This window comes from Schistocerca serialis, chromosome 3, assembly GCF_023864345.2.
Source record: "Schistocerca serialis cubense isolate TAMUIC-IGC-003099 chromosome 3, iqSchSeri2.2, whole genome shotgun sequence".
Lineage (NCBI taxonomy): Eukaryota > Metazoa > Arthropoda > Insecta > Orthoptera > Acrididae > Schistocerca > Schistocerca serialis.
The window spans coordinates 399,144,734-399,155,121 of NC_064640.1; positions in this window are offsets into that span (position 1 = coordinate 399,144,734).

A 10,388-nucleotide genomic window follows, 5' to 3' on the forward strand; every position below is an offset into this window, starting at 1 on the left:
CGATCACATGCACCAGCAATAAAGCTAGAATGAAATACTCATAAAACCCCTCGTTTCACAGAAATGGTATGTGATATCGAAACGAGATTTTCGGAAATGACATCCACAAATAGAAGAGTACTTTACTATATGGTAAACAAGTGAAACTTTCTTATCTATCACAATATACGAGTGTCTGCAGACTTTTGCAATGGAATGATATAATTATTTAAGAGTAATCGGCAGCTTTTGAAATGATAATTAGGGTGACTTTGCAACAAGACAAATCAAGAAACTACACGTTTGCATTTATCGCGAGAGTGTGCTTTTCCACAAGTTTTTGATCTGATTTGTCCTCAGTTCCTCGTTTAATAAACCACTGTTTCAGGACTCTGTTACATTTACAGCTTCATTAGGATGTTAGCGAGGCAGCAGTGAGTAGACCCCATTTTGTTCTGACAAAAGAAGCAAATTTTAATGTGGCAACAAGAGAAATGTAGGCGACACTCGAAATTCGCCGCTGATGAATGAGTGGTTTTCAGTTTACAACAAGTTTTAATTGCAACAGATATAGTAAAGACTGTGGACCGCTGACCACATCGAAACACTTGCATACTTGTACCGTGAAATACCTTCTTTGTGAAAATTGACACATGAACATTACACAAACAAGAATGTAAAAAATATAGCTTACAAATACATAGTCAAAACGTTTTTAGACCGTATTCCAACCGTGTAACAATGTGTTATAAAATTTAACAACATTACCAAATGTGAGAATACCTCAAAAACATGCAGGTAGATAGTATTTCCAGATGTAGGTGAAAATCGGACATAATTTGTGCTAAGTAACATCAAGAACTTTTGTAACAAACTGTTTTTAGAAGCCAAACGCGAGCCAGTTTATAAATATGTTTCATTACAGACCATTGATGTTGCTTTATTTCAACAAAACTAAAAACATTTGGTGATAAAAATACGCATTTTCTTGTAGTTGCAAAAACGGATTTAACATACCTTCAATAATTTCTCAAATAATCTCAGAAAAGCGTAGGTCTCTTGACAGAGGCGTGAAAGGGTGCGGGGGATGTGTTGCATAAACCAACACTATATTGAGTGCCAATAAAATGTTGTTTTTACTATGTTTATTATTGTAGGTTATTGCCCATAACTATGATATTTCCGTTATTAAACGGGTCTTACGAATTACTGCACTTTTCAAAGGTTCAAACAGCCAGCTACTACCACAATTTTCTTCCTAGCATCGTCCACACTTTCTTCCGAATATATGGTGTGTTCAAGAAGTCTCTCTGCAGTGACGTATGATTGTTAGCCGCCTATGTCATATGACTGTTCGTCTCCCTGGGTTTTTCAACAAAACAATAAACGCACAACGATACTACTGTGACATTCTGTACCCATTCATAGGAGAACTTGTGTTAAGTGAAATACTGAATGGTTATTTTCAACAAGATGGCGCAACCGCGCATACAGCTCGCGTTTCAATGTCACTGCTTGCTGATCTTTTTGGTGATCGCATAATTCCACAGGGGCTTTGGCCTCCCTGATCGCCTGACCTACCACCACCTGTCTTTTCCTTCTGGGGTGCATTGAAAGCAACTGTTAGTAAAAACCGTTGAAAATCCACCGATGAATTGAAAACTGCAATATCCACTTTCACTGCTTCTGTTACAGAAGAAATGTTATAGATTGTGTTTGGAAACATGATTAGCTGAAATGAATTGTGTATTCAACAACAGGGGTACACTTTCAACATTTAATGCTATTACTTTCTTCCATATACATCTTGCGAAATAACCATTATGATAAAATTCGAGAAGTTAGAGTCAATTCAGAAGCTTACTGGCATTCTTCCCATGCACCGTTCAAAAGTGGAACAGTGAAGGGGGAATCAGTGGTACTAGAAGAACCCTCCGCCACACAGCATTAGGTGGCGTTCAGAGCAAGATGCAGATGTAGATGAAGACTTGCAGTGGGTCAACGATTGGTGCAGGGACTGACAGTTGAATCCAAACGTAAATAAATATGAAGTACTGTGTATAAAGGGGTGAAGACATCCACTACTGTCCGATTATAAAATTGATCAGAAATTGGTAGTAGATGTAGTTTGTATTTTCTAGCTCAACTTACATGATACTGAAAATATCATGAAATTTCAAATAAATATCACCAAAATTCATTGATATTACTACAAAAATCATGAAAAACACTTTTTTCTCAAAGTATCAGAAAATCACAACAAAAAATGGTCAGAGGACTTTGTTAATTTTTCTGGCATTTTTATCATTTATCGAGAAAATTCATCATTTTCCGAATATTTTCACCATGCTTCAAGCTTTTTTACCACTTTTTTCAGAGACTATTTTTGTTTAATGATCATTTCTCCATTATTTCTTCAAGATTTCAACCAATTTCCATCATAGTTACTTGAAATTTCACAATATTTTCACTATCTAGGGAACTGAGGTAGAAAATGCAAATTACATCTACTGGCGATAAATTATTTAGAAGAAGGCTTCGAGAAAATGCAAATTACATCTACTGGCGATAAATTATTTAGAAGAAGGCTTCGAAAATATTTCAAGCAAAATAATTTTCTAATTACAATGAACCACGGACCTTGGCATTAGTGGGGAGGCTTGCGTGCCTCATTGATACAGATAGCCATACCGTAGGTGCAACCACAACGGAGGGGTATCTGTTGAGAGGCCAGACAAACGTGTGGTTCCTGAAGAGGGGCAGCAGCATTTTCAGTAGTTGCAGGGGCAACAGTCTGGATGATTGACTGATCTGGCCTTGTAACACTAGCCAAAATGGCCTTGCTGTGCTGGTACTGCGAACGGCTGAAAGCAAGGGGAAACTACAGCTGTAATTTTTTCCGAGGGCATGCAGCTTTACTGTATGATTAAATGACGATGGCGTCCTCTTGGGTAAAATATTCCGGAGGTAAAATAGTCCCCCATTCGGATCTCCGGGCGGGGACTACTCAGGAGGACATTGTTATCAGGAGAAAGAAAACTGGCGTTCCACGGATCAGAGCGTGGAATGTCAGATCCCTTAATCGGGCAGGTAGGTTAGAAAATTTAAAAAGGGAAATGGATAGGTTAAAGTTAGATATAGTGGAAATTAGTGAAGTTCGGTTGCAGGAGGAACAAGACTTTTGGTCAGGTGAATACAGGGCTATAAATACAAAATCAAATAGGGGTAATGCAGGAGTAGGTTTAATAATGAATACAAAAATAGGAGTACTGGTAAGCTACTACAAACAGCATAGTGAACGCATTATTGTGGCCAAGATAGACACGAAGCCCATGCTTACTACAGTAGTAGAAGTTTATATGCCAACTAGCTATGCAGATGACGAAGAAATTGATGAAATGTATGAGGAGATAAAAGAAATTATTCAGGTAGTGAAGGGAGACGAAAATTTAAGTCATGGGTGACTGGAATTCGAGAGTAGGAAAAGGGAGAGAAGAAAATATAGTAGGTGAATATGGATTGGGGCCAATAAATGAAAGAGGAAGCCACCTGGTAGAATTTTGCGCAGAGCATAACTTAATCATAGCTAACACTCGGTTCAAGAATCATGAAAGAAGGTTGTATACATGGAAGAACCCTGGAGATACTAAACGGTATCAAAGGTATCAGATAGATTATATAATGGTAAGACAGAGATTTAGGAACCAGGTTTTAAATTGTAAGACATTTCCAGGGGCAGATATGGACTCTGACCACAATCTATTGGTTATGAACTATAGATTAAAACTGAAGAAACTGCAAAAAGATGAGAATTTACGGAGATGGGACCTCGATAAACTGAAACAACCAAAGGTTGTACAGAGTTCAGGGAGAGCATAAGGGAACAATTGTCAGGAATGGGGGAAAGAAATACAGTAGAAGAAGAATGGGTAGCTTTGAGGGATGAAGTAGTGAAGGCAGCAGAGGATCAAATAAGTAAAAAGATGAGGGCTAGTAGAAACCCATGGGTAACAGAAGAAATATTGAATTTAATTGATGAAAGGAGAAAATATAAAAATGCAGTAAATGAAGCAGGCAAAAAGGAATACAAACGTCTCAAAAATGAGATCGACAGGAAGTGCAAAATGGCTAATCAGTGATGGCTAGAGGACATACGTAAGGATGTAGAGGCTTATCTCACTAGGGGTAAGATAGATACTGCCTACAGGAAAATAAGAGAGACCTTTGGAGAAAGGAGAACCACATGCATGAATATCAAGAGCTCAGGTGGAAACCCAGTTCTAAGCAAAGAAGGGAAAGCAGAAAGGTGGAAGGAGTATATAGAGGGTCTATACAAGGGCGATGTACTTGAGGACATTTATTATAGAAATGGAAGAGGATGTAGATGAAGATGAAATGGGAGATATGATATTGCGTGAAGAGTTTGACGGAGCACTGAAAGACCTGAGTCGAAACAAGACCCCCGGAGTAGACAACATTCCATTAGAACTACTGACAGCCTTGGGAGAGTCAGTCCTTACAAAACTCTACCATCTGGTGAGCAAGATGTATGAGACAGGCGAAATACCCTCAGACTTCAAGAAGAATATAATAATTCCAATCCCAAAGAAAGCAGGTGTTGACAGATGTGAAAATTACCGAACTATCAGTTTAATAAGTCACAGCTGCAAAATACTAACACGAATTCTTTACAGACGAATGGAAAAACTGATAGAAGCTGACCTCGGGGAAGATCAGTTTGGGTTCCATAGAAATGTTGGAACACGTGAGGCAATACTGACCCTACGACTTATCTTAGAAGAAAGATTAAGGAAAGGCAAACCTACGTTTCTACCATTTCTAGACTTAGAGAAAGCTTTTGACCATGTTGATTGGAATACTCTCTTTCAAATTCTGAAGGTGGCAGGGGTAAAATACAGGGAGCGAAAGGCTATTTACAATTTGTACAGAAAGCAGATGGCAGTTATGAGAGTCGAGGGGTATGAAAGGAAAGCAGTGGTTGGAAAGGGATTGAGACAGGGTTGTAGCCTCTCCCCGATGTTATTTAATCTGTATATTGAGCAAGCAATAAAGGAAACAAAAGAAATGTTCGGAGGAGGAATTAAAATCCATGGAGAAGAAATGAAAACTTTGCGGTTCGCCGCTGACATTGTAATTCTGTCAGAGGCAGCAAAGGACTTGGAAGAGCAGTTGAATGGAATGGACAGTGTCTTGAAAGGAGGGTATAAGATGAACATCAACAAAAGCAAAACTAGGATAATGGAATGTAGTCTAATTAAGTCGGGTGATGCTGAGGGAATTAGATTAGGAAATGAGACACTTAAAGTAGTAAAGGAGTTTTGCTATTTGGGGAGCAAAATAACTGATGATGGCCGAAGTAGAGAAGATATAAAAAGTAGACTGGCAATGGCAAGGAAAGCGTTTCTGAAGAAGAGAAATTTGTTAACATCGAGTATAGATTTAAGTGTCAGGGAGTCGTTTCTGAAAGTATGTGTATGGAGTGTAACCCTGTATGGAAGTGAAGCATGGACGATAAATAGTTTGGACAAGAAGAGAATAGAAGCTTTCGAAATGTGGTGATACAGAAGAATGCTGAAGATTAGATGGGTAGACCACATAACTAATGATGAAGTATTGAATAGAATGGGGGAGAAGAGGAGTATGTGGCACAACTCGACAAAAAGAAGGGACCGGTTAGTAGGACATGTTCTGAGACATCGAGGGATCACCAATTTAGTATTGGAGGGCAGCGTGGAGGGTAAAAATCGTAGAGGGAGACCAAGAGATGAATACACTAAGCAGATTCAGAAGGATGTAGGCTGCAGTAGGTACTGGGAGATGAAGAGGCTTGCGCAGGGTAGAGTGGCGTGAAGAGCTGCATCAAACCAGTCTCAGGACTGAAGACCACAACAACAACAACAATTACAAATTCAGTATCATGAAATTCACTATAATCATCTTGTTCCTTCCTTCCTTTGTATCTCATTTTAATATTTCAATGTTTAAAAAATTGAAAATCAAATCCGCTAATTATATTGAAATATTTGTTCCTCAAAATATTTTTAAATTCATTATTGACCTCCACATGAATTTTTTCTCCATAGTTTGTATGTAGGTAATCACATCAAGTAATGTTATATAAAACCTCTACCTCTAGCTCATTAATCTTCTTAAGCAAGTTTGCATTGTTTACACAGTTGAGCTTTTTGAGAAGGGGTCTATTACATAGAAAAAACTTAATAAGACAAAAAATAATGTGAAATATTCGTTTAAAATAATATAATTTTTTTCAATAGTGTGGTATCTTCAGCTCCATTTGAAGGAAATCACAGAGATTATTTCATATTCTCTCTTCTTCTTCTCATTTTTATCCCTCTTGCATTTGATTTTGCTCCATTCCGCTATCTAGGTCCATTGCCACGATGACTTGATGATTTACTGACCTGGTGTTAGCTGTCATCTAGCATCTGTCATTTGTCTTCTTTAATTTGAAGGAATGGAGCTGTGACAGCTGTGACATAATGATTAATCAGCTCCACTGCTTTGGGTGGCTTGCCCTTCTCTGGGCACTGAGCCACCACCAGCAGCAGAAATAATTGTTTGGATTCTGCTTATATGTCATTATATAGTATAAAACTTCAAGTATAAAATTTCATTAATATCGATATATATTCGCCAATGATCATGGCAAATGATAATAAATAGTTTAACTAATTTAAGGTCAAAGTTTAACTCATTAAAACCTGTTAACAGATTAGTATAAAATGTTTAAATATGTCTTATCAATTGTGAAGATTCTCGAAGTATGCAGAATCTTTATTTAATCGTTAAAATTCATTTTGACCGTTAAGAAACGATATGAATCCCCTTAAATGACGTTAGTTCAAAATTTTAAGCATGAAAATCGGTCAACAAATATTTAAGTAACGTTAAAATCATCGAAATAAGTTTTCCTTTGTCAATGCCATCTGTGGACGTGTTTATCAACTGCCTCATAATGAGCCAAAGCTAGCTGCTGAGCTAGACAGAAATAAGATGAAGCCTCAGTGAAGTAAAATAACCTAAAAATACAGGTAAGGTGAAGCCTCACAGAACTAAAAGGAAAAACACAGATAACATTGGTAGCAGGTTTAATATTTTCTTGCATCTCCTGCTTTCGTCAGTTGAGCTGTTTCTCTCAGAGAACCAAGACTTGTACTAATTTCGGCTGCTACAACCAAAATACATGGATAATGATTTAAAAGTTCTCAGATAATATTCTATGTCACGTATTATATGTCAAATTTTTCTTCTCACATATAATCCTGTAGGCAAGTGTGTCAGCTGGTGTATTAGCCTTAATGCTGGTTCATAATTTCGTTGGCATTTTTTGTGTCACCACAAAATTTTTTGTGTCATGTTTATGACATGGATAAGATAATTTGTTATGAAATTATATGGGTTTATTTCACCATCTCATTTTAGTTGTGCATTTCATTTAACAACTTGAAATGAATCACAAGCTTTGAAAAAATTATTTGGTGGCTCTAAATTTCACATTTCCTGAGGAAATAATTCGTTTCTTCCCTTTTTCATATATAATGTATGTAGTTTAACATGATCATATAATGATGAATCAATCAACTGCTTATTTTTGTGATTAGTTTGAAACACAACAAATATAAACGAAGGCTGATCAAACAGCATTGAGTAATAGTAATTTGTTATATACATCTCAGAATTTTCCTTATCACTTAATCCTGCTACCTCTGTAATCTGTATTGCATAAAAAGAAGTAGATATCTTAGGATTTGTCAATATAGTTTCTTTCTGTTCAATCTCATAATTAGATTCATATTTGACAGTTAGCACTCGAATTCCCATATTCTTTACTAAAATTTTATCTTATTTTGGTAATGAATCTTTTATTTTGTCTCCAGCTTCATTACAGTTAGACCACCTAAAAATAATAATTTCCAATGGAGCTCCAAGTAAAACAAACAGTAACATCACCTTCCAATATTACTTCTTTATAACCATTAAAAAATCCTCCACATATTTCCAGTACAGATGGTACTTCATTTTTCTGCTCATTATTTTACCATTATTTAGTATGTATCCTCCCACACACACTATATCAGGAAGAAATGAAGTTGAACGTAATAAAACTGATAAAATAAAAGGATTTTCAGTTTTATATTAGATATTATCTCCTTTCTTTATGGTTAAAGAACCAAATATTTTTGGTTCATGGTTATCAATTAATTTTGAATTAGATTTTCCATCATATGCTGGAGCATTTGTTCCATCAGCTGTAACAGTTTTAAAACTCTAGTACAACTGAGCACAATTTGGATGTATGTAGTTGTCAGCAATATAACTGTTAATTTCTACATCGTTATTGGGAATATTTAGACTATTTTTACTTGTTTTGCTCACAGGAAAAGAATAAAACTGATAGCTCTCAATCTTGTTCATGTATAAAAAAGACTGTATGTATAAAAAATAACTGTTGCAGTAGCACCATTACAATCAATTATATTATCATTACCATCAGTACTAATTATTTCTAAATCCTGAAATGGAATAAATAAAAGATAATAAAATTCATAAATTACAGGTGCACCAAATTCGACATTAGGTTTAAATGAAGTGATAATAGGTTCATGACGAAAATAATCATCATGTTTTAGAAACATTCCATCAAATAAATGAAAAGTAACATTAATTAATTAAAATGGTACAATTTGGTAAACTTTAACTGATTCAGTCCTTTGCACAATAATAGAATCAATTGGTTGTGTAAAAAACATTAATGATCGATAATCATATTTTAGCTTCAGGATAATTAAACTGGCATCAAATCAATACTTTATATGTTTATTCTAAAAATTTTGATCTTCCAAAATATCAAGAGTTAATGAAAATATATAAGAAGACTGAAGAGAATATTGTTATTTCTATTGAAAATAGTACTGAAATCATACCATTAGATGAGTGTGAAGATAATTCAGTTATATTGTTTGGTAATTTCAGTTTTAAAAATCTGTATGTTGTTAGAGAATATTTAACTAGATGTAGACATAAAAGAGTACATCGTTTCTATCTGCCGCAAAGATATTCTAAAATACCTTAACAATTACTGAGAAATAGTTAATTTTTAAAAATATCTTCAGGCAAGGCAACACAAAAATATTTCATATTTAACATGAGTTTTTTGGTGGAGATGTAAACTGTAATGTTTTTAAATAAGAAAATAGTATTTGTTGGAATTAGGATCAGTTCAGATTCTTTTGCAATAGACTTGACAAGACAAACTAATGATTTGCAATACCAAAAGACCTTAAAATTTTTTTAACAAAATGAACAAGTCATGTTTTTATCTTAATTAAATGGACATTAATACATTTTTATTAAAGGATATATTAAAAATCTATTCATAAACCACATTGACGACATTTCAAATGAATTAAAGAAAAATTTAAAGACGCTCTTGATTATCTAGAACAACATGAAAGACTGTGAAAAATGATCAATGTCATATAATTTGCCCAGGGTCTAATAATGAAGCTAAATGTGGTATAGATACATGTGGTTGTTATTATTTTGCGCAGGAACTTATATAATTTTTTCTTATTGATAAATAGATATATAGTTATTCGACTCTCATACGAAAGATTAATGTGAAAAGTATTTAACACTGATGGACAAAACAAGTTTTACGCTCTTCATTTATTAGTTTTAGTATTAGTTACCTTTCGTTGTTCTCCTGTCCTGGTGATGAGACGTGTTGTGTAATTTTAAAGTGAATTCGTATTTTGAACCACTCACTCAGGAATGTACTGCGCTCTTATTTTCTGTACTCAGTCTGGAGTATTCTTTAATAACATTACTTTTAATATTCAGTGACTTTGTTTCTACAGTTGACCTTTGCCTGTGTCGCAATGGCGCTTCAAGCGAAATACTTAGTACGCGACCACCATAACAACTTTCATTTCAAAACTACGATACTGGCTGACTAAGCTTCCAACAATTTAACAGGGTGGTTACAATGGCGACTGAGTGCCATGACCTTCGGTTCAGAAAAAAAGTAGTACAAACTTCGAAGTTGAAATATTTAAGTAATTTTTCCATCCATTACTGCGACTACAACCAATTGTTTCTGTTGCATGTTACGCCAACTGCGTACCAGATAAAAAAATTATTACCAAAATCAGTCTATAAAATTCACATATATTTATTCAAAAAGTTTTGGAAAAGAAGGAACTTTTGGAACATTAAACTTAAAACCGGCTACCAAGAAAACGGACCGGGAAAATAAAATACGTAAGGTAAGAGCAACAGCACTACTACGCTTTTGGTTGATCATAAATGTGGGACTGAATACCATTTTTCCGACACCCACTGCGTGGCATGCATTTTTTCAAAAT